The sequence below is a fragment of the Drosophila arizonae genome, chromosome 3 (assembly GCF_054131065.1).
Source record: "Drosophila arizonae isolate 15081-1271.41 chromosome 3, UAZ_ARI_1.0, whole genome shotgun sequence".
Taxonomy (NCBI): domain Eukaryota; kingdom Metazoa; phylum Arthropoda; class Insecta; order Diptera; family Drosophilidae; genus Drosophila; species Drosophila arizonae.
The window spans coordinates 3,272,283-3,298,574 of NC_142923.1; the positions used below are offsets into that span (position 1 = coordinate 3,272,283).

Below are 26,292 nucleotides of genomic sequence, written 5' to 3' on the forward strand. Positions count from 1 at the left end.
ATATGCATACTTTGGATATTTACATGCTTATAATATGCTAGTTAAATATTAATTTACCTATTCTGCCAGATTTACGTTTTACCGTTTAGCCATTTAACTCACATATCATTTAAATAAATACAACTAAATTAGAAGGCAGGCATACTAAAGTAATTCACTGCACGTTCCGCTTGTTAGGCACGTTTCTAACCAACATTTTTCGAGGGTATTAAAATATGTTAATAATGCGCCCAAGCCGAGAGCTAAGCCAGCGTGATAAACGTGATAAACGTTCTGCTGGATGAATGACCTTTAGCCTTTATCGCTCTTTCTCTCTCTCTCTCTCTCTTCCTCTCTCTTTCTTTGTATGCTATACTCTCTCTTTCTGCTTAACCAAAACATTAGTTACAGCTGCAGAGCTCCGAGAAATGCCCAAGTCAATATTTAATAGTGTGTTCATCCTCGCCCATAGGCTTCACGATTTGCCTCTCTCACTTGGCTGGCTGCATCATGTGTGTGCTGCATCTTCAGTTGCTTCTATTTGCTGCCTATATTTGTCTCGCCTGCTTCTTCTTCTTCTTCTTTGACTATGACTTCTAGTTCTGCTTCTTTTTGTTGTTTGTTTGGCATTTCTTTTGAGTTCATTGCCGCAGCCCAGAGTCGAGTCGAGTCGAGTTCGGTTTCTGTTCTGGTCAGCCACTTGCACTGTTTTGTTCTTTTATTTCTCTCGCTTTGCATCTGCAACTGGCAACACCATCATCATCATCATTAACTTCACCAACATCATCATTGTCTTCACTTGACTACCCTTCTGGCTTGGCGTGTTCGTTAGTTCGCCTGGCATAGTCGGCGATCATAATTCAATTATGCGATCCACAGTGGGAAACATTTCCATTCTCTGTTATTTTTTGTTGTTGTTTCTACTTCTCTTCTACATCTTTTACTTTTTTCTAGTTCGTTTGTTTCATTTTCATTTTGGGGGAAGTCAAGAGTTATCTGGCAGCACCTACAAATTAGTTGGGTTAATGCCTGAAGCAGGAAATGCCCATTCAGAGCTGTACTTAGAGCTGTAAGTTGAACTATTTAGCCAAAGCGCATTGGGCAAATGGTTATTTGAAGTGTGGGAAAAACTGGGAGACAAAAACAGACAAACTAGTTGGAAAATTAGAAAACAAGTGATTTGGCATAATTTCTGAATTTGTTCTTAAGAGCCGCATTTGTTGAGCTGGAAATTATGAAAAGCTTTTTGTACTTGAAATTACACCAAAGCAAAAATTGTAGAAAGATATTAAAAAATTTAACTTTGTAAATAAATTGGGAATTCTAAACGTACTTTGAGATTGCAAAAGGTATTTTTAATAAATATAAAATTTTAAAAATATTCAAATGTATGTATATTTGCAAGCAATTTAGCAATAGATACAATTAAATAATATTAAACGAAATTTTAAAGCTTTATATCAATCAGATATAATAAAAAGCAATTTTACGTCCTTTTAAATCCCCTGTTTTTTTTTTTTTTTACTTTTTTAAGTTTGAAATATTATCAAAAATGTAATATATATCTGATTGAAGATAGGATAAATAGAATGAAGGTTTTTTTTAAGTTCATAATATTTTTGAATAATTTAAATTTATATTAACATGATTTTGGAAAGAATAATGAAATGCACATGCATAATATTATTTAATTATAATATTTTTGATTTAAAATGAACCACGGTGCCTACTGCTTGCGGTTTCTAAGCCTTACACACACACTCGCATACACACACGCATACACACAGAGACTATGGAGCTGGTTGCAGACGAGATTTGCACGCTTTCTTCTCGACTTAGGCCGCGAGACTTTCGTCTTTCAAAACATAATTCTACAACGGCGGCACCTTGGCACATTTTTCACATATTTTTCGAGTTCACGCGAAAGATCAGAGAGAGATGGAGAGAGAGAGAGAAAATGGTGTCGAAGCAAACGAGTTGGCCAAAAATGGAAATGGAAAAAAATATTCCCAATTGCTGCTAATGATGGCCAGAGAGGCTGTGCTAACTGAGCCACAGTCATCATCAAAGGGTCGAGCTTAGGGTATGAACGAGGTAGTAAATTCTGTTGCTGGCCAAACACACATTTTGACTTTCATTTCTTTATACAGTTAGACACTTTTATTGTGCTTTACATTCTTCTGTGTGTGCTTTGCCCTTGCCTTTGACTCACTGTTTACTGCTGCTCTTGCTTCTTCTTCTTCTTCTGCTGTTGTTGCTACTGCTGCTGTTGCTGCTGTTTATTTGAACTTTTCTTCAATTTCTATTTTTACGAACGATAACAACTTTTGCTTTATATGTGCCATGTGCAATATTTTCGACAACAACAGCAACAACTACTACTCTAACTCTCAACTGCTGCCTTTGTGACCCTTTGTGCTCTTTGATTTGTATACGCATTCACGAAAGTGAAATGAGCATATTCGTTTTGAGCAATGTTCGGTTTGCTGACTGTTCGTATAAACGAAAGTCAGCTTGAGTCAAGCTTTTCTCGATTAGCTTAGTAGAGGCGTGGCAAATCGGAAAATTCCTCAGTTGACATATCGAAATCAATAAGATATGCCCTTAATCTCTATGCCCATTTAGGGCGAGGCTAATCGGGTAGAGCCGAATTTTTTACAGCTATAGAGCTTGAATGACTTCACATCCTTAATTGGGGGCGTGCTGAATCGAATCTGACAGCGAATGAGTATTCTGCAGTCGTTAATGCCCGACTGCAACGTTCTACCTAGTTGTTTTTGTTTTTGCTTTTTACACATTGCCAACTTACGAGCTGCCATTTTATCTTTATTTTCCCAATTTTCATTTTCTCTTTTCTTGACCCATACAGCTTTTGCCAAACTCTGCTGATTATAGCAATAGAATATGTCTTCTACATAGCAAATATGTGCATGCATAAATATTTATTTGTTTCTTTATAAGCAAAGCTTCATAGGAATTGCTCTTTGTGGGCAAAAGTTGAGCGAAATGCGAAATTGAGATTATGCAAATTAGCTAATGATTTATATTATATTAATACAAATTACATTTGAATGAATAAAAATCGCTAATTATTATAAACACAAAATGAGAATTAAGTAATATAATCTTAATTGAGGGAGTGCTTAATATTTTCAATCTACTCACCTATATAGGTTTAAAATAATTCTGCATATATCTAAGCAAAAATTTTAAATTGCTTCTCACATTTAAAGCTCATTCAAAATCTGTCCCTAAGCTCGGCATTTAAAATAAAACACCAAAATTAAAATAAAACCAAAAACAAAATTAAGATAGGGGTCTTCCATTGAAACTACCCTCCAAAAATCTGATGCCGAAAAAAATGCGCTGAATACAATTTTTTTTTTCTTTTTTTTTTTTTTGGCACAAACCAAAACAATGTGCCACGTTTTCCTCACTCATACACACACACACACACGCAGAGCAATACAAAAGGAAGGAAAAAACCACTTAGGATTTTCAGGGCTATGGCTGCGATTTTGGTTGCAGGCCGCCCGCTGGAAGTCGCCTTCTGCCAGCCCCCCCATCCCCTGCCTAGCGCAACAAATGAAAAACTCGGCGCGCTTATCGAAACGCACGAAATTCAGTTGGCAGCCCTCGCAGACACTTGTGCATATTAATTGCTTATTGAGCAGGCCCGAGGGGAGGCTCCAAAAAGGGGTTGGCGCCGGGGTGTATAGGGGTCTGTGGAGGGCACTGAATGGTTCAGGCGGAGAGGGCTTTCGGTTACTCTCCGCTGCTCTGCGCTGAAAAGAAAGCAAGCACCCATGGGCGCTTTTGTTGATACACTTGACAGAGAGTTGCATTACTTTGTCACGTAGCGTGGAGGAGCTCTCGACTTGGAGGAGTTGGGGCTACGCCAAAAGGGCTGCAGATACTCGTGTTAGCTAGAGGAGCAGCGAGAGCTAGAGGTTAACTATCGCTTTATGCTAACTAATCTTTCATTTTCAGAAAATTCAGCTTTTAGAGATAAACTCTGATAAGATAAATGTGAGTTTCATTATATCTTAGATACCATTATGTGACTAATATATCATATGTGTTCGATATGTTCGAGCTATGTGCAAACTTTTGAGTTCTTAATATATCAAGTGAGATTGTATATTTTATGTAAAAAATTAATACAAATATTGAATGAAAGGAAATGGCTTATATTATATATAAATAAGGAATATTGGGAACATGTCTTACAAATACCAACTAAATTATATGACTTGTGCTAAAAAAATATCATATTAATATTTTTCTGTTCCATTCTAATCTTGTCTTGCCAATATATAATATTAAATCCAAAATATTTTTGCCACTCTAATACTTTATACTACTGAATTATCAGGGTATATTAGCTACAACTATTGGATTTTCATAGTAGTACATCCTGTTCTACATACACCCTCGCTCTCTCTCTCCCACTGTCTCCCTCTCTCTCTCTCTCTCTCTCTCTCTCTTCCACTTCTTTGTTGCTCAACTGCTGTGCTCTATGAGTATTCTTCAGCATCGCCTTTTTTATTATTCTTTTATCAGGTTTTCAATCAGTCAATGCTGGCGTTGCCTCTCACCCCTTATGATTCATTCATTCATTTATTCACTTCATTCATGCACTGCTCACCTGTGTTGTTGTTGTTTGCTGTTGCTGCTGCTGTTGTTGTTGTTGGTTGTTGTTTTTTTGTTGTTGTCACTGCCTAGTGGAAACAAGCGTTTTCCTGCCTCTGGGCTCAAAAGGGTTTTTTTTCGTTCGGGTTTTCGGGCCTTCAGTTCTTTCTGTGTATATACATATATATATATATATTTATCGGCTACATATATACAATTTTTTTATTTTTCACAGGGTAGCTTTCGTTGTTGTTGTTGTTACAGCCACTTGTGCGCTTTTATTACCGCTTGGCCCTTTTCTGGTTGACAAAACGCCCGCGCTTTAAATTCTTTTTTTTTTGTATATTTTGTTTTGGTTTTTATATTTTTTACGTTTTATTTTTTAATTTTTTCTACCAGCATTTCTCGTGTTTTGGCTTTTTAATCTTTTATTTCTTTTTTAATTTTTTTCGCGTCGTTTGGTTTTTTGGCTTTGTAATTTACACGTTTTTCGTTGCCGCGTTTGTCGCTGTTGATTTTCCTCGCTAACCCTGCAGGTGTTTACTTGTTGTTGTTGTTGCTGATGTTGCTTATGGCAACCTGTTTGGCCAAACAATTAAAAATATTTATTAAATGTTTGATTAAAGGCAACAACAACAATTGCGTGACCCAACATGCGAAATTATTGGCTAATGAGTTTACTCAATTACGGCTAATATAATGATAATTTTTAGAAACATTAATTTAGCTAAAAAATAAAAATAAAAAAAAAAAGCGAAAAGCAATTAATTTTTTATTAAATTCTCTGATGATTGACAATCATTAGGTGAGCATAAATATGAATTTAAAAAAATTTTGTTTTTTGTTTTTTTGGTAATTATACAAATTTAAGATAAGGCAAGAAGGGAGGAAAAAAAAAACACACACAAAATAAATGGAAAATACAATTATTTTAAACAATTGTTATCATTTTTGATATATTTAATTTCAATTAAATATTTTAAAATTTCAAAATTTTTTAAATATGTACCAATAATTAATTAAAAACAATATTAAATTGATTTTGTGATTTTATTTTTGCATAATTATTTATTTATAAAATATGTAATGTGTATTTAAATAATTGTAATACATTTTATAATTTTAAGAAAGAATTTTATGAAACAAAAGCAAATTGCAATAAAACAGCAGCATGTACATTCATTTTAAAAACTATAATTTCAAATTCATATTATTAAATAAATATTTATTAGTAAATAAATAATTTATGAATCATGACTATTTGGGACTAGAAGTTGCTTTGTTTCCGCGTGTTTGCCGCGTTGGGGTCGTAGCAACAACAACAGAAAAAATTTGCATTAATCAAGTTCTAATCAAACAATTTTTGATTAATTCAGCTCTTTGTTTATAAATTTGTATGCTTGTTATAAATATTTCATCCCATAACTTGTTTAAGACAACAACAAATGCCGTTTACAATCAACAATCGAATTAATTAACGGTTATTCGGTTTCGGTACAAGAAGTCGGTCAATTTATGTCTGCAGAGGCCCAAGTTTAGCTTTAAATTTAATTAAGAGACGAGACTCGAGAGCAAGAGAGCGAGCGCCGAAGACACCCGTTTGTTAATGATAATCATGATAATCATGATGAAGAAGGAGAACCAACTGAAGCAACAGAACTTGGCATCTGGAGTGGCTTTCTAAACAGCTAGAGCCGCCGTCGCCGCACGCTTCGTTGGCCAGCGGGCAGCGGATGAGCAGGAGAAAGAGGAAGACAAAGAACGAACAGCAGCGGCAGCGGCAGCAGCGGCAGCGCAGTAGCTGGCCAACACTCGAGAACAACAAGAAACAAGAAGAACTAGCGCCCCGGCAAGAGCAAGACCGTAATAGGGAGAGGCGATATACTGCTGGATGAAAACTAGCTAACCGCTAACGGTAAACAAAAACGAAAAGCTTCTATCGATAGCCAAAGCAGCGGCTGCGGCTGCGACTGCAGCTGCATGGACTGTAGGAGGAGGGGGAAGTGCCGTAACCGGGCGACGTCACGCGGCGCGCGCTTAAAATTCTTGCATGCAAGCCAATTATCAAAGCGGTTTGGTTCGGGTATCGACTATTGGTATCGAGTTCAAATCAAAACGGTTCGGAACAAAAAAAAAAATTGAATGTCAAAGAATAGAGAACAAAACAGGTTTTTAGCGTTTGAACAGGATTTGTGTTGAATTTTATGGCAAGTGTATAAAAAATGTAAATAAAAACAAAACACACGCACAAAGATGACGTGCTTAGCACACACACACAAACACCAACACACATAGACGTAGACACTGATAAATGACACGAGAGGTTAACACACCGTTAGAAACCGTAGCAAAGTAGTAGCCGCTGCGTTGCGACGCGCTCAACACTTGGCAGGTGACTGAGACAAGCGCCAGCAGGCCACAAGCCAAGAACTGAAATAATAAAACGGAAATACGAGCTGCGCTGCCAGCGGACCAACAGCAACAGCAGCAACAGCAGCAGCGGCCAAGAGCAGCAGGCCAAACATGCTGCAACAGCCTTAACAGCAAAGCCGAAGTTGTACTGTTATGGTCGGAGTACGAAGCTAAAGCAGCGACGCGACGCAGCGCTGACTGCGCAGCTCAGACAACAGAGCGTCAAGCCACTGTTAGGCGGCGCGCTGCTGTCATTTAACATAGCGGCGTATTCAAATTGCGAAACAAATATTTGTATGCATTTATTTTTGGATTTAAAGACCATATCGGAGACTTAATTACTTTCCACTTTTTTTTTTTTTGGTTAGGTCGAAATATTGATGCTAATTATCATGCAACCATAATCAAAAGCATTTAGTGTGGCTGCAATTATCTAGAGGAAATGCAGAGGAGCATTTAAACTAAGAAAAAAAGTTATTCGCATTCAAAAATTATTAAAAACTTGCGGCAAATTATGCAAAAATTATAAACAATAGGAAATGAAGGTAAAATGAAGGTGAGCGATATGTTGAAGCTTGTGGTAAGAGTATTGTTAAATTGCTTGTCAAATATTTTGTAATAATTAATTGTACACAAAAATATTTTTAAATTTATTTGATATAAATGTTGAATTTATAAATTTAATTTTTATATTTTTAGCATGGACGTATATAAATTATTTATACATTTTTGAAATTATTTTATTATTCTAATTATTTATATTAAAACTAAAACTATTATTTAAAAATTCCAAACATTATTTAAATATAATTTTAAAATCGCTTTCATATGAATGCACAAAAATAAGTAAATATTTCTTATGTAAAATATAAATAAATATATTTACTAAGCATATACATATTTTCCTTTATTTTATTTTATTTATTTATTTTTTTTTTTAATATAGAATTTTTAATAACATAACATTTTTGAATATTTTTTGATTGTAGAAAATGTTTTATTTATATATTTAATATTTTTTTTTTAATATTTTATAATTACAAAAATATGGGTTAAGTATACATAATATTATTGTTAATTCTAATGTGGTCATAACCATTAAGAATAGTATTAAAATAAAATAGCTTCAAGAAATATGATACATACATAACATAATATCCACAATCCTATCAAATATCTACCATAAATCTCGCAACCAATTTCACCTGCTCTTGGGAAACTTACAAAATTTAATTGACATAAATTTCGCCAATTGCAAACCAAATTCAGCTCGCAAAACTTTTAAGCCACGTGCTTGTACTAGGCGTTTGTCGCCAGTCAGCGAACTGTTACCGCAGAGCTGTTAAAATGCGCTTAACATGCGCTGTTAGCCGCATAGTTTTGGGCAAATTAACAGCTGCAACAACTGCTAAGTAGCTCAACTCTCTACATAATTAGCTGGCACGTATATATGTTGGCCAAATAGTTTTGGCCCTCAAGACAAGCAACAACAAAAAAGCTAGACTTGTGCACCTGCTTGTAAATAGCTGAGATACCTTGTTCTGACTAGTAAAAAATTTTGGTTTCTTGTTAAGATTTTCCGACTGAAGTTTGAGCTATGCGCACAATTTTTCATATTCCTTAGAATGAGAAAAGGGTAAGAAGAAGAGGTGGGGTTGTGTGTGGGTTGTGGTTAGCCTGCGGCAAAAGTTTTCAAATATGCCAAACACACACACATACACACGCACACGCACACCCATATCTATATATAGAGCCAACAGTCAATGCTCAGCTGATGGAAATTCGTGAACACTTAAAAGTGAATTGTTAAGTTCTGCTTTTTCTTGACAACTGTGACTCCTACTTGGATGCCATATTAGCATCGATAAGAATAACAGAAAACGCAACGAGATGTACAAGTCGCAGACGTTAACAACAAAAGGATATCCTGCCAGGTGGCAGACGGCATCAAGGAAACAGCGACGATAAAGACCTATCCAAAAAAAAAAAAAAAAAGTAAAAATCATATACATACATATATATATATAGATACATATGTACATGTATATAAATATGCATATCTGCCGTCAACGACAGTTTTCATCATCTACATTGCCACGCCCACCGCTCACCGCCTACGCCGGAAGGACGAGCGTCGCACGCCTCGCTAGATTACGCAAAGCAAAAAAAGTATATATATATTGTCGGAAAATTAACGCATTAAATTTGCTTGGATGGCAACGCATGTGAATCTGCGATTCTTGACTACGAACATCTCACACCTACTACTTTGTATCTTCAGCTATATATTTCTTTTTTTTTTTTTTTTTTCTTTTCCCGTTTACAAATTAAGCTATTAGATACGCATATTTATGCTCTATAGTTGGTAAGTGGCCTTAGATGGGTCGTTTTGTTCTGCAGCTGAAGATGGTTTTCAGTATCGAGGATTATCAGATTCCAGTTGATATAAAGAAAAAGGCATGTCATTTAATTGGTCACTAATGATGGAGATCTCCTATTGTGAATATACAGAATAGTTCTGCCTCGCTAAGTCTTTACATTTGAGAATCTATGAATCGTGCACATAAGTCTGTATCTGTTAGTCATAGCTTGTCTCTCTGTCCCTGTTTGGCACTACAAAAGCTTGAATATACATATGAGATTAAATCGATAAATGATTAATTATAAATCGATAAATATCAAATTCTACATAATAATACACAATTATTTAATTTCAATTTGAAGTTGTCATTCTGAAATCAAAACCTATTGTAAAGTTAGTTACTTATTCTTACTTTCAATTTCCAATCTCTCATTATATACAGGGTATTTCTTCGCCCGTAATTTCCTCATTTTTGTGCTCACCTATTTACATTTTTTTTATAAATTGCTTGCGCTTAAAGTTTCTAATGAGCCCATTTTTGGCAGCTTTCTATAAATATATTGCCCCTGCTCTTCTAGGTCTGCTTTAGCTTCTTCTTCTTCCTCTTGCTAGCCGAAATTGGAGCCCTCGGTTCGTACCTCGTATCTGTGCCGCATAAATTGTCGTCAATTAATTTGTTTATAAATTTACTTCACCGCTAATTACCGGAAAGCGTTTATTTTAATAAATGTTTATGCAATTATTTACAATGTTTGCATCGAAATATTTCATAATTGCTAAATCTCAATTGCAAGCCGCTGCGTTGCGACGCGCTCAACACTTGGCAGGTGACTGAGACAAGCGCCAGCAGGCCACAAGCCAAGAACTGAAATAATAAAACGGAAATACGAGCTGCGCTGCCAGCGGACCAACAGCAACAGCAGCAACAGCAGCAGCGGCCAAGAGCAGCAGGCCAAACATGCTGCAACAGCCTTAACAGCAAAGCCGAAGTTGTACTGTTATGGTCGGAGTACGAAGCTAAAGCAGCGACGCGACGCAGCGCTGACTGCGCAGCTCAGACAACAGAGCGTCAAGCCACTGTTAGGCGGCGCGCTGCTGTCATTTAACATAGCGGCGTATTCAAATTGCGAAACAAATATTTGTATGCATTTATTTTTGGATTTAAAGACCATATCGGAGACTTAATTACTTTCCACTTTTTTTTTTTTTGGTTAGGTCGAAATATTGATGCTAATTATCATGCAACCATAATCAAAAGCATTTAGTGTGGCTGCAATTATCTAGAGGAAATGCAGAGGAGCATTTAAACTAAGAAAAAAAGTTATTCGCATTCAAAAATTATTAAAAACTTGCGGCAAATTATGCAAAAATTATAAACAATAGGAAATGAAGGTAAAATGAAGGTGAGCGATATGTTGAAGCTTGTGGTAAGAGTATTGTTAAATTGCTTGTCAAATATTTTGTAATAATTAATTGTACACAAAAATATTTTTAAATTTATTTGATATAAATGTTGAATTTATAAATTTAATTTTTATATTTTTAGCATGGACGTATATAAATTATTTATACATTTTTGAAATTATTTTATTATTCTAATTATTTATATTAAAACTAAAACTATTATTTAAAAATTCCAAACATTATTTAAATATAATTTTAAAATCGCTTTCATATGAATGCACAAAAATAAGTAAATATTTCTTATGTAAAATATAAATAAATATATTTACTAAGCATATACATATTTTCCTTTATTTTATTTTATTTATTTATTTTTTTTTTAATATAGAATTTTTAATAACATAACATTTTTGAATATTTTTTGATTGTAGAAAATGTTTTATTTATATATTTAATATTTTTTTTTTAATATTTTATAATTACAAAAATATGGGTTAAGTATACATAATATTATTGTTAATTCTAATGTGGTCATAACCATTAAGAATAGTATTAAAATAAAATAGCTTCAAGAAATATGATACATACATAACATAATATCCACAATCCTATCAAATATCTACCATAAATCTCGCAACCAATTTCACCTGCTCTTGGGAAACTTACAAAATTTAATTGACATAAATTTCGCCAATTGCAAACCAAATTCAGCTCGCAAAACTTTTAAGCCACGTGCTTGTACTAGGCGTTTGTCGCCAGTCAGCGAACTGTTACCGCAGAGCTGTTAAAATGCGCTTAACATGCGCTGTTAGCCGCATAGTTTTGGGCAAATTAACAGCTGCAACAACTGCTAAGTAGCTCAACTCTCTACATAATTAGCTGGCACGTATATATGTTGGCCAAATAGTTTTGGCCCTCAAGACAAGCAACAACAAAAAAGCTAGACTTGTGCACCTGCTTGTAAATAGCTGAGATACCTTGTTCTGACTAGTAAAAAATTTTGGTTTCTTGTTAAGATATTCCGACTGAAGTTTGAGCAATGCGCACAATTTTTCATATTCCTTAGAATGAGAAAAGGGTAAGAAGAAGAGGTGGGGTTGTGTGTGGGTTGTGGTTAGCCTGCGGCAAAAGTTTTCAAATATGCCAAACACACACACATACACACGCACACGCACACCCATATCTATATATAGAGCCAACAGTCAATGCTCAGCTGATGGAAATTCGTGAACACTTAAAAGTGAATTGTTAAGTTCTGCTTTTTCTTGACAACTGTGACTCCTACTTGGATGCCATATTAGCATCGATAAGAATAACAGAAAACGCAACGAGATGTACAAGTCGCAGACGTTAACAACAAAAGGATATCCTGCCAGGTGGCAGACGGCATCAAGGAAACAGCGACGATAAAGACCTATCCAAAAAAAAAAAAAAAAAGTAAAAATCATATACATACATATATATATATATAGATACATATGTACATGTATATAAATATGCATATCTGCCGTCAACGACAGTTTTCATCATCTACATTGCCACGCCCACCGCTCACCGCCTACGCCGGAAGGACGAGCGTCGCACGCCTCGCTAGATTACGCAAAGCAAAAAAAGTATATATATATTGTCGGAAAATTAACGCATTAAATTTGCTTGGATGGCAACGCATGTGAATCTGCGATTCTTGACTACGAACATCTCACACCTACTACTTTGTATCTTCAGCTATATATTTCTTTTTTTTTTTTTTTTTCTTTTCCCGTTTACAAATTAAGCTATTAGATACGCATATTTATGCTCTATAGTTGGTAAGTGGCCTTAGATGGGTCGTTTTGTTCTGCAGCTGAAGATGGTTTTCAGTATCGAGGATTATCAGATTCCAGTTGATATAAAGAAAAAGGCATGTCATTTAATTGGTCACTAATGATGGAGATCTCCTATTGTGAATATACAGAATAGTTCTGCCTCGCTAAGTCTTTACATTTGAGAATCTATGAATCGTGCACATAAGTCTGTATCTGTTAGTCATAGCTTGTCTCTCTGTCCCTGTTTGGCACTACAAAAGCTTGAATATACATATGAGATTAAATCGATAAATGATTAATTATAAATCGATAAATATCAAATTCTACATAATAATACACAATTATTTAATTTCAATTTGAAGTTGTCATTCTGAAATCAAAACCTATTGTAAAGTTAGTTACTTATTCTTACTTTCAATTTCCAATCTCTCATTATATACAGGGTATTTCTTCGCCCGTAATTTCCTCATTTTTGTGCTCACCTATTTACATTTTTTTTATAAATTGCTTGCGCTTAAAGTTTCTAATGAGCCCATTTTTGGCAGCTTTCTATAAATATATTGCCCCTGCTCTTCTAGGTCTGCTTTAGCTTCTTCTTCTTCCTCTTGCTAGCCGAAATTGGAGCCCTCGGTTCGTACCTCGTATCTGTGCCGCATAAATTGTCGTCAATTAATTTGTTTATAAATTTACTTCACCGCTAATTACCGGAAAGCGTTTATTTTAATAAATGTTTATGCAATTATTTACAATGTTTGCATCGAAATATTTCATAATTGCTAAATCTCAATTGCTAATTGCCAAAATTTGTGTAAATTGCATTAGCAGCTTTTACAAATTCAATGCACGCGACGCGTTACGATGTCACACAATTACAATTTAGAATTCGAATGAGTTTTCTAAAAATCAGTGTGTATATAAAAATGAATAAATATTGAAAAAAAATGTGATATCAAGTACATATAGATTTTTATTATTTAATTTTTTTTATCTAGATACATATACAGATATGATCATTTTTTTATAATTTCATATACATATGTATAAATATATACCACAGGCGCCTTCTACATACATTTAACATATCCTGATTTCGCATTTTAGTAAGTCCTGGGCATACAAAATAAATTCAAATACATTAAAGACTTTATATTAACAATTTTATATTCAATACCTATAAACAAAAAAAAAAATAAATAAATAAATAAATACAAAAAATATTTTTTTTATTCTCTAAAAAGTTTGAGTAAGAATATTTATAATTTAATTTATTAGGTGATTTTTTTGCTCTGCTCTCTGCGCTCCTATTTATATACGAGTCTTAAATATTGTATAGCCAATATTAAAAATTGTACTTGACTATGGTCAAGTATTCTCCACACTATACTATAATAATCATAGATAAATATTAAAAAAAAAATAAAAAAAAAAAATTCCTTTTGCTTTTCATTAAATTCCTATAAAATTCTAATAGGTACAAAGTGCATTTTTTTGATTTTGTTTAAATTTTATGCTTTGTGGCTTGCCGTTCAAATGCATAAATCCACTTATCAACTTGAATTTATCTGCAACAAATGTCAAAGCAATGCGAGAAAGTAAAAAAAAAAATATAAAAAATAAAAAAATTAAATGGAAATGAATGCAAATTAATTAACGATTTATTTGATAGGCCACTTTATAAAATGCAATTGCAAAATCAAACTGAAAAAAATGGAAATTAAAAAATTAAATGTCCACTTGATGGCGACTCTTGTATAATTCATTTCTAATTTGTTTGTTGCTGTATTTCATTTCAATTCATATGCATTGATAGAAATTATAGAAAAACAGATGAAAAAAGAAACAAACAGCAGCGCAACAATAAATAAATAAATATAAATGCTGAGCGCTCAATTATGTATACGCCATGAGATGCACTGCCTGCACTGCATTTAAATTTTTAAATACGCGTGGCAAATGACATATGGGTGCGCCACGCCTCATTATTAATGCATAATTTCATAATAAACTTGCTGGAACGAAACAAGTAAGAGTGCTCTCTCTGTAGGTGGGGCGTGCTCGATGAGGAGATATCCAATCGTTGGGCGAAAATAAATACAACCCAAATTATTCTAGAATTTCATTAAATACTCAGAGAGCAACAGCTAGAAATATGTTGAGTTTCTTTGATTCGTGTCGATTTCAACACAGATTTGATAAATATTCATATTCCTGAATCTGAAGTCAAGTAAATTTTATAGGCATATTTTATTTATAATAATAGTCTATCAAATCATTCTTATTCATATTCCCATATTCTATCTTATTTCATGTTATATATATGACATAAGCTTGTATTATTTTTTTTATCGATTTTATATCTTTAGATTTTTTATCTTATATCGATTTAGAGATATCTGAAAACTTTGTTATCGATACACATAGATTTCATAATAAAATCGATCAAATCGATGTCAAATATTTCCATTTTTTATCGATAACATGGGAATAGAAAACTTTTGTATCGATTCGTTTCCGTGGCAGTACACCAAATTCCCACATAAACAGTAAACAAATACCCCACACTCAGGCACATTGAACAGGGTATGCAAATAAGCGCATTTAGTTAGATTTTCACTTTCATTTTAATTGACAGCGCAAAGAAAACGTTTTAATGACAACGCTTATATCAATTTAGGTAGCCAAGCAGAAATAACGTTAGCATTGACAACAATTACGCGTAAATTGAAAAGAAAACAAAAGTAAACAAGCATTAGGCATATTTTTCAATATTATTTACAATGCAATCGAGTCAATATTTGTGCACTTAATTCAAATGATTTGTGCACGCTTTACGCTGCTCTAAATACTATTTATATCCAAAGTGAATGTCAAATGCAAAAACATATTTTAATTAGGCAAATATGGAAAAGTCTGTTTACTCTCGTTTATTTATTTATTTATCATTTTGCCTATTTATTTTACAGCTAATAAATGGACAAAACGAATTGTCTATACCAATTGTGAAGCTCAACAAATTGACGCGGGACTAATTAAAAGTTGCAAAAATTACGCGACAAATCAATTAGCATAATGAGAGAGGGAGAGAGAGAGAGAGAGAGAGAGAGAGAGAGAAAGAAAATGTCAGTAAATGAAAGGCTTAGATATGTTAATAATCGTATACTTAATTAATCAGCTATCAATTAAGATATTGCGTGGGAATGGCGCTCAGGTAGGCAATGTCCAGCTGAGGTTCAACGCCCCCACATTAATCTTCGACTGGACTATCCCTCATAGTCATGTTCATTCACCTCTTAAAGTGATACAGAATTTGCATTCAGAGTAGTGTAGCTCAAGGCTTCAGAGAACACCACGCTAAGGCAGAAATGTCGAGACAAAACCACAAAATGTCGGAATCCGATACAATTAACACTCAGAAATTTATTTTACCCAAGTGTGTAACTTGTATTATTAGAATAAAATCATCGTAGCTCACACATCTTCATAATAAGAAATCTATCATCGAATCTATTGTCATCTTAAATTTTTTAATATTCCTTTCCGAAATCTAAGTCTATTAATATGTTCTGATTATTTTTATTTTTTATTTTATTTTTAATATATATGTACATATTTCTAAGAATTAATGTTTCTCTTAAAAAATTTGTTCTTCAAATGGCTTTTAAGAAAAAGCCATTAGAAACTCAGCCGAGAATATTTTAAATTATTATTTTAGCTTTACATCATTTCCTAAAATTAATTTGTGCTCAGCGAAAATGTTAGCATTTTTTATACAGCCGTAACTCTATCATCTTGAGTCAGAACCAAAACGAGAATCATAAATTTCTAAACATTTATGTTCCGCTCAAGAATTGCTTTCAATTGATTTTCGCTCCACCTGAGTCAGAGTCCAACTTAAGATCATCATAATTATTATTACTATTTTATGTTTAATAAATTTCTAAAAATTCATTTCTCTTTCCGAAATTGCAGTTGAAGTCTTTCGTGCTAAACGCTCTTCTAAAAAAAGAGAAAATAAATATATTTTTCGCTCAGCTAATATCCGCTAAATTCTGCTCTACTTGTCTGGCAGTCTGTGAAATGGCGGCTGAACACATTTTGCCTATATTTATAAAATTGTCGTGTGCACACGCTGCGTATGCGTAATATGCGCGTATACTTAATATGATGTTGCGCTGTGGCTCCAAGCTGAACGAAGCGCTGGCTGTTCGCCTAGTAACACAAAATGTGGCCGCTGTGGCAATTAGAAGGCATCCCAGCCAAGCGCAAATTGACAAATGATGCATGTTAATGCCACTGGCATCACGTTATGAAGGCCATGGACCAGCAGCCAGCGATATTGATGCATGAGCAGCCGCTGCTGCTGCTCCTGCTGGTGCTGCTGCTCCTGCTGGTGCTGCTGCTCCTGCTGATGCTGCAGCAGTTGCAGTTGCGTTTGCATTGACGTTGATACGTTTAATGAAGTGATGTTGATGTATGTGCATAGGAGCCCAATTATTGCTATCCCACTCTTTGCCCGTTGCCCTCCCTTTCGCACTCCTTCTGCCGGCCCACACAAAAGGCAGCAAATCTGAAGTTGAGGCCTGGCTGCTGAATCATTTAACGTTTGGCTTAAGCCGCTTTCATGACCTACAACAATGCAAATGCTGCTGCTGCCCGCAGGCGCCTGTCAAATCAGCTAAACTGCGGGGCCAGCTATTCGAGGCGAGGGGGCGTGGCAGGACTCCACTAAGCCAAAAGCCTTGCCAATCCTTTGCTAATGCCAATAAGCCAAAGCTATGTGCCGGCTGGTTGCGCGACAAGGGAGCAACTGCCGACCATGCCCCCACACGTCCACACGCCTTCATCAAAGTCTCCTGTCACCACACACACACACACACACACACACACACACACACACACACACACACACACACACACGCATAGCTAACGAAATTGACCGCAACATTATTCGTCTGAATGTTGCCTGCGAAACCATATCCAGGGAGCGGTTAAGCAGAGAGAGAGCGGGGAACGGGCAGCACAGAGTGGAGAGTGAAGAGTGCTGGGAATGCGAATGGGAATGGGTATGGGAAGCCTTGACATTTCAGTAGGTAGCTTAATGCCTTGGTCCATGTGCGTGCCATGACGCTTGACAGAGTTAACATTTTAATTGCCATGAAATATTCAGTGATGCGATGTGCGCTACATGAAAATAGTTTTTGCATGTTCCCTCGCAAAAAAAAAAGAAATAAAGAAAGCATATCAACATATGCTCACAACTATGCACCCCAAAGCTAGGCGACATGGGTGGCTTGAGAAGTACTGAGAATAAGAGCTCATTCTAAAAGGCGCAAAGCGAGGGATAGGCTATGAAAGAGAGAAGAAAGTTAAAAGAAAAGTATCTGGTATTTTTGATTTTCCATTGAAATTTATCCTCATGTTAAACATAGTATTATAGGGTTGGAAACATAGCTTCACTAGTTCCAAATTAATGCAAGCAACTAAAGCTGATATTAAAGATCAACTGAATTTTATTTAAGAGAAAAGTAGCAATAATCAATCTACTAATAAAGCTGTTAGCAGTAATGTTAAATTTTAGCTTCATGTCAAAATATTAAATATATATATATATACTTTATTTATTATTATTATAATTATTATTATCATTTTTTTTTTTTTTTTTTTTTTTTTGTTATATATACTTGACATGCCAGCAAAATACTGTAATTACAGATTTATAAATTCACATTTTTTTTATAAATTAACATTTATAGATTCAAATGCTAATGTTGCAAATATTATCTATTGGTAAATTGAATCTGAAGCCTGTTGCTATCTGTGAAAATATATTACTTGATCTGTATTTTGTTAAAGTTTTATTATTATTGAATCTTTATGGCATATTTTCCTCTTCTTCTTTTTTTCTCCTCTTCCACTTTTTTCTCAACAATTTCAATTACCTTCTCATGCCAGCGCAACGTTTATGACTGCCCTCGCTAGTATCGTTTTATTATTTTAGGTAACCGCCCATTAACTATTAACCAGGGGACAATGGTCCATAAACATGTCGAGAGTAGCAACTGCAATGGCAGCTCTTTAAACTGTTTAAACTGTTATAGGCACGCCTCTTGCCGCCCTTAGTGCCGAGATAGCAGGATACCAGGAATAGATATTTCCGTGAATTTTCTTGGGCTGCGTGTTAATGTTTATGGCTGTGTCTGCTTTGTTTGTCAAGCGATTAAGTTGTAATTATGCGTTGCTACGTGTTCGTTGCCCCAAAACCTTGAACTCTTGGCGAAACAGTTTCTATTTTTTTCTTCTTCTTCTTTTTCTCTTTTTGCGGTTCCCTAAGGATCTGATTCCCGATTATGGTTAGCATTGCCTAATGAGTTGACATTAAAACGTGGGCGTGGCCTTCAGGCTGGAATGGAGTGGGATGGGATAAATATAGATACACAGACACATGCTACAATCGTAATTAAAGCAGATAAAAATTCTTTACATTAAAGGAATAGAGAGAGAGAGAGATAGAGAGAGAGAGAGAGAGAGAGAGATAGGGAGTGAAAAAAGGTTGAAATTGAGAAATTCAGCAAAGCAAGGAAGTACAGAAATGGACATTATAAAGTCATGGATATGGCAAAACCCCAATAGACCTCTACGCACAGGCATGAAATTAAGAACTGAGCAGGAAAAAAAGAAAAACACAGGAAAAAATGGGTAGGCGAGTTGAAATGAAAGACGCACAAAGTGTAAAAGGATGTGCAAATAGGCTGAGTGTAAAAAGGGCGACGATAATTAAAGTGAATGGCTAGGCGGATGCTGTTCGAAATATGTATCTTATTGAGTGGAAAAGTTGACAGATGCTCATTAAAGCTAGAATTAGTAGACGCCGATAGGAATTTTATTTTCTTAAGGTTAAGGTGAGATATTAAGAAAAGTTAAGAATTATGTAAGAATTAAGTAAAAATAATTGAATAAGAAACGATTTAAGATAAATATATATGATATAAGATATAAAACATAAGATATAAGATATAAGATATAAGATATAAGATATAAGATATAAGACATAAGATATAAGACATAAGATATAAGATATAAGATATAAGATATAAGATATAAGATATAAGATATAAGATATAAGATATAAGATATAAGATGTAAGATGTAAGATGTAAGATGTAAGATGTAAGATGTAAGATGTAAGATGTAAAATATAAGATATAAGATATGAGGTATAAGAAATTTAGCTTAGCATCGTTCCATGACTGTAAGCAACTCTCTTAAAAGGCTTCCTCTAGCTAACTTCCAACAGTTTGCTACCCCATTTGGCAGAAATATTTCGATTCAGCCCCTTTGCCTGCCATTTTCTCCTCTCAAGGCATCGCCAATAAATAACCAAAGGTAACTGCAATTAAAGTGCTCCACCTTAAAAGTCGAATATGGATACAGCTCAGCCCAGGAGTCATGTAAATAGAGCTCATACTGGAATGCCAAAGAAGAGGTTGAGGGGGAGATGGCAAAGTGTCTGCATTTATGGCAACGACTTAGAACAATGCCCCAAGTGCTGGTCGGAAGATCTATGGCCTGTTGGCAGGGTCCGAAAACAATGGCCAAATATGTTGCCAGCTTATCAATGTAGTAGCAAATGAAAGTAACGCAAAACAGCAAGAAAGGTGAAGAGCTTAACATATGCATACCCTTTAGACGTCTTATGCAAATCAATCGAATAGAAGCAGAAGCTATAGAAAATATACGGTATTATTTACAAAGAGAGAAAAAATATAATAAATACAAAAAAAAAAAAATAAATAAAAAAATTTAAAAAAAAAATGGGTTTTCATCATATTTTTGTATTTTTAAGTATACCCTATTTTTAAAATGTACTAATATTTAGATAGCAAAATTTAAAAATATTTAGTAAAATAATTTATATTTATTTTAGTTTTTTTCAGGGTTTTTAAAGTGTCTTATATATTGAAAATAATTATTTTAAATTTAATTTTACATTTACTATATTTGTATTTATTTGAAGAAATAAATAGGCCTTATAATTTACTAAAGTTTGAGATAATTTAATTGATTGTTTTTTACTAATGCAATAAATAATCAAAAAATCATACGTAAACATTTCACATTTAGATATTTAACTATCACTAAATTGAAAAAAAAAATTATTATAGATATTTATAAAAAGTTTAATAAACACAAAAACTATATTTTGCCAAGATAAAAAATATAATTAAATTGATTAACATTGCGTTAAGCTAACTTTACAGAGTATTATCAACATATGTGAGGTCTTCTAACCCAAAAATAAATGTGGATGTATGTGTGTGTGTATATAAGTGTTTGCGTGACCCCAAGGATGCCTTTGTCAAAGCTCCTGCTGTGAGCCACTTTTTGAAACAACAAAAAGGGCAAAAAAATTCCAAAAAAAAAGCAAGAAAAGAAAACCAAGAATATTTTGGGTCCATTGTTCAACAGAACAGTTGATGTGTGCAAGCAGATATATATACACATATATAAACGAAAATATATGTATATGTGTGTAAATACATATATACTATTTCAATATGTGCTGAAAACATGTGCATGTCAATGCGGGTTAGCTACAGATTTTGGCTGGCTTTTGTGCCCGAATTAGTTGTCTTTAGCTATAAAATTGTAACTCATCATAATAAATATCTATAATTGTCTGCCAGACAATGGAAGACATGGTACAATATAATATACATATATTATATATTATATACATATGTGTGTGTGTGCGCGCTACATGTGTTCATTTGCATAACAGTTTGCGTCGAGTCATTGCATTTTCAGTCGGTCATGAAATGCCGCAGGAAATTTTGCTTTGGCCCCGGAAAATCGATTATGCAAAATAAAAGAAAATCAAACCTAATGCACATAGACACAGTTTCTCTTCTTCTCTTCCCACATCGCCCACCCACCACCCTCTACCGCTCATAATCTAAGCTGAGGGATTGGGCCAAAGTTTGACAGCTTCAATAATTGCAAGTCTCATGTACTCAGTGTCAATCGCTATTCGATACAGTTTTCTATTTTTAGACTCATTCACGAAAGTGAAATGAGTATATTGGTTTTGTGCAATGTCCGTCTTGCTGTCCGTCCGTCTGTCCGTCTGTCCGTCTGTCCGTCTGTCCGTCTGTCCGTATGAACGCAATCTATTTCGGCGCTATTGAAGCTAGAGACTTGAAATTTGGAACACATACTCGTGTATATCTCCGATTTATAAAGTGTTAAAATTTTCCCGATCCGCCCACTAGGGGCGTGGCAAATCGGAAAATGCATTTTCCGATATACCAGAAATCATGTTTGTTGAAGAGCTAGAAAGCTGAAATTTGGTATGTAGGTCCGCGCCAACCACCCAAGATCACAAGCTATGGCGGATATATCTCCGCCCATTAGGGGCGTGGCAAATCGGACAAAACTGTATCTCCTAAAGTTATAAACCTAGAATGCTGAAATTTTGCACGTAAGCTAATGTTTTAATTCTATGAAGATGGGTGAAAAAATTATATATCTATGTCCGTTAGGGGCGTGGCAAATCGGACCTGAAGATATAGTGATTTTTCGAATTCTGCTATATTTTAGGCACTATTGATGCTAGAGATCTGAAATTTGGTATATATACGCGGGTTGATCACCCAAGTCCAACGAGCTATGGTAGATATATGTCCGCCCATAGGGGGCGTGGCAAACCGCAAAAGTTTATATCTCCTACAATTTAAGAGCTAGAAGCTTCAAATTTGGATAGTTAAGTTACTGGTAGCCTCTTCTATCGATGCCCCAAAAATAATTTTTAAGCCTCTTTAGGGGCGTGGCATATCGAAAAATACCCTGTAATTTTCACATTTTTTGAGCGTAAGAATTCAAATTTTGCATTTAGGTAACCGGTTACTCGTTCTAAGAACTGGCTAAAATTGAGGAGTCGACGGCCACTAGGGGCGTGGCAATCGGCATTTACAGTGCCCGTATCGCGACATTTATATGCGTCAGCCATCTATTTATGCATTTGTACATATAAATAAGCTTAATAGATATTCATAATACAAAAGGAAACATTTTTATGAATTTAAAAAAATTTAAAAGAAGCTAAAATAACAAAAATTTGCAATTTACAAAAAAGTGTTTTCCGCGGGATTTGAACTCGCACCCAACCCAAACAGCATGTTTGTCAAAATAGCTAAAATAATGGTCGTCGGCGCTTCAGCCTACAGCACCACCGCGTCGTTTCGATCAATAGAAGTTAAAACGAAATCACATTATTGTTATGACGCCACATAGCAAAGAAAAGCCAGAGTGGTGGCTGGAAATTCAAAAACAATGCAAAGACAAATCAATCGCAACGAGATTCTTAGAATATGCTAGAGTACGCATTTATGTGTGCATACATACACACATACAAATGAGCGCGTGTATAAGGCTGGAATGCTTGATGCTATGCGTGCAGACTTACATATATACATATGTATGTATTTGCATATATGTATTTGAGGGCTATTTAAGAAGAAACAAATTTAAACTTATAAAATTATTCGACTAAGAAAATGAAAAGTATTAAGTGCCATTCAGTCAAGCTCGCACCTTCCCAATAAAATATCTATTTTATAAAAAACGAAAAATGTATGAAAAAAAAAAAAAAAAACATAGTAGAGGTTCGAACCTCCCTACTCTAACGTTACTTGCGTCGCCCTTAGCACCCGCGCCATTGCTTTGCTCGAGCACTCAGCTGCTAAAATAGAATAGCTTAATAAGAGAGCGTCATCAGACAAAACTACAGTAACGGCTAGAAAGTCCAGAAATCAATCGAAATTCTAAGAATGTGAGAAAAGGCGCGCTTCTGTCTGTACGCATAGAATAGACGATGAGTGTGTGCACATGTATAGTAAAATCGCGCTGATCTGCTGCTAGCTTGAAGCCGGTATCCAATATATGGATATAAATACATGTATATTATTAAAAGTCAAAATTGTATAAATTATATACATATGCATGTAATTTGAATGCAATTATGCAATGATCATAGCAATAGCTATCGATGATTTTCCCATTTTAAATGGGATCATGCCCTGTTTTTTGTTGCGCACTAGACTTGAAAATTGCACTATATACTCTGGTTGACAGCGTTTGGGCTGTGAATGAGTCTTCTGCAATCGGTATCGCCCGACTGCAACGTTCTTACTTGTTTCTTTTCTATCTATAGCTACTCATCTGTGTGGAAAGATGGCAAGAAGAGGCAGCAGCTAAATGCAATGTAAAGCCAATTAGAGGATTTCCAAAACTTGAGCGTCACATTACACAAAATAAGTGGGTGTGCATGTGAGTGTGTGTGTGAGAGTATGTGCTAATGCCTGCATTAGGGAATTGTGGCTTAGGGCTATTGGGCACATGGCTTAGCACAGATAAACCACAAAGAAGCTGCAAACTAAAATAAAAGTCTGAAAAGGAGAATATGAAGAGGGAGAAAAAAAAGATTGGCAGCCATGGTTGCTCTATAAAAAAAAAAAAAACAAAGCTTGTAAAAATAGAAATAAAAATAAATCTTATAATAAAAACCTTGGAGAAAATCTACGTTAATTTTAATATACTTAAAATTAAAAGCAAAAATTTAGATGAATTATCAACTTTTTGCTTTTATTTTTATATATATTAAAATTGGCTAAGTTTTTCACTAAGCTCTGTAAATATTTGCGTTAAGATAAATAAATATAAGAAAATTCAATGATTATTAATTTAAAAAATGTAAAAAATTTTCAACAACAAACTTTAAGTTTTTAGAAATTTTCACTAATCCCAAAAATTAGCTAATTATTTATATCATAACGAACTTTGCGATATAAGAGTTAAAAATAAAATTCAGCAAATAAAATATGTTTTTTTTTTTTTTTTTTTTTTTTTTTTTTTTTTTAATGGGAATTTTAATAAATTTTAAGCAATATTTTACAATTCTGAATAAAATCCAAAAATTTTCTTACTTTTTGCTTAACTAATATACATAGCTCAAATAAAAACACATTGTCAGGTGAGTTTCATATTATAAACGGTCCATATTTGTGAATAGCTACAGCTGATGGCATAACAAGACTTTTCGCACACTATCTTAACAAAAAATGCCTTTCCAGATGTGAATATTCCATGTCCAAGCAAGATAAACTCCATAAAAAAGTGTGCCACACACACACACCGACACTTTGTGGCCGTAAGTCAGGAAAGTAAAGTGCAAGTTTTTATAGCAAACGAAAGGACACGAGAGACAACAGAGGCAGCTGTAGCAGGAGCAGCAGCAGCAGCAGGAGTTGCAGTTGTACCCGAAGAACAACGAAAACGGGTTGACAAACAATAATAACAACAACAAGAAGAACTGGCGCCAACAATGTACAAAGGCTAGTAAAATATTTGAGAGGCGCAACTGTGGCCAGAGGGGGCGTGACACACATATAAAGCCTGCCCAGCCCAGCGCCACTGAATGACTGAGTGTCCAAGTGCAGTTAACTTGAATGCTTGACTAAATGATTGGCTTTGCATAGGTGTAGAGTGCTGAGAGTGTGTGTGTGCGTGTGTGAGTGACAACAAATGCCCAGTTGCTTTTCAAGTTGTCAATTGATTTGCTGCCGCTTTGCAGCTCAAAAGTTAAGTGAAAACAAGTAAGAACGTTGCAGTCGGGCGTTACCGACTGCGGAATACTCATTCACATCCCATCAACTATAGTTAAGTTTCACTTTAATACTGTATAATATAGAGGCTTTTCCAATTTGCCACGCCCCTACTGGGCGTAGACACCTAATTTTTGGTTAGTTTCTAGAACGAGATAACAGTACCTTAACTGCAAAGTTTGAATGCTTACTCTCAAAAAAGTGAAAATTACAGGGTATTTTTCGATATGCCACGCCCCTAAAGAGACGTAAAAATTATTTTTTGGAGAATCGATAGAGGAGGCTACCAGTAACTCAACTATCCAAATTTGAAGCTTCTAGCTATTATGCTTTAGGAGATATAAATTTTTGCGGTTTGCCACGCCCCCTATGGGCGGACATATATCTACCATAGCTCGTTAGACTTGGGCGATCAACCCGCGTATATATACCAAATTTCAGATCTCTAGCATCAATAGTGCCTAAAATATAGCAGAATTCGAAAAATCACAATATCTTCAGGTCCGATTTGCCACGCCCCTAGTGGGCGTAGATATATAATTTTTACCCATCTTCATAGAATCAAAATATCAGCTTACGTGCAAAATTTCAGCATTCTAGGTTTATAACTTTAGGAGATACAGTTTTATCCGATTTGCCACGCCCCTAATGGGCGGAGATATATCCGCCATAGCTTGTGATCTTGGATGGTCGGCGCGGACCTACATACCAAATTTCAGTTTGCTAGCTCTTTAACTAACATGATTTCTGGTATATCGGAAAATGCATTTTCCGATTTGCCACGCCCCTAGTGGGCGGATCGGGAAAATTTTAACACTTTATAAATCGGAGATATACACGAGTATGTGCTCCAAATTTCAAGTCTCTAGCTTCGATAGCGCCGAAATAGATTGCGTTCATACGGACAGACGGACAGACGGACAGACGGACAGACGGACGGACAGCAAGACGGACATTGCACAAAACCAATATACTGATTCACTTTCGTGAATGAGTATAAAAAAAGATACCAATTGCCATTTCCAACACTAGAAAAACA

General features: G+C 34.8%; 1 protein-coding gene and 1 long non-coding RNA gene across 4 annotated transcripts in view; both read right to left on the reverse strand.

Moving 5' to 3' along the window:
• The window catches only part of haf (leucine-rich repeat and fibronectin type-III domain-containing protein hattifattener), a 77,015-nt gene extending 69,912 nt beyond the window's left edge, over window positions 1–7,103 (reverse strand). For all 3 annotated transcript variants that reach the window (XM_089465988.1, XM_089465987.1, XM_089465986.1), the window contains exons 1-2: window positions 6,945–7,103; window positions 4,628–5,190 (exon numbers count right to left, since the gene is read on the reverse strand). The gene's annotated coding sequence lies outside the window, so the exon portion shown is untranslated. The remainder of the gene's footprint in view (window positions 1–4,627; window positions 5,191–6,944) is intronic.
• A 2,208-nt stretch (window positions 7,104–9,311) lies between these two features.
• Window positions 9,312–10,292, reverse strand: LOC149269595 (uncharacterized). Its single transcript, XR_016269369.1, has 2 exons — window positions 10,091–10,292; window positions 9,312–10,030 (listed from the first exon to the last, which is right to left on the reverse strand). It is a non-coding gene; the product is annotated as an uncharacterized LOC149269595 (long non-coding RNA).
• Window positions 10,293–26,292: the final 16,000 nt, after the last annotated feature.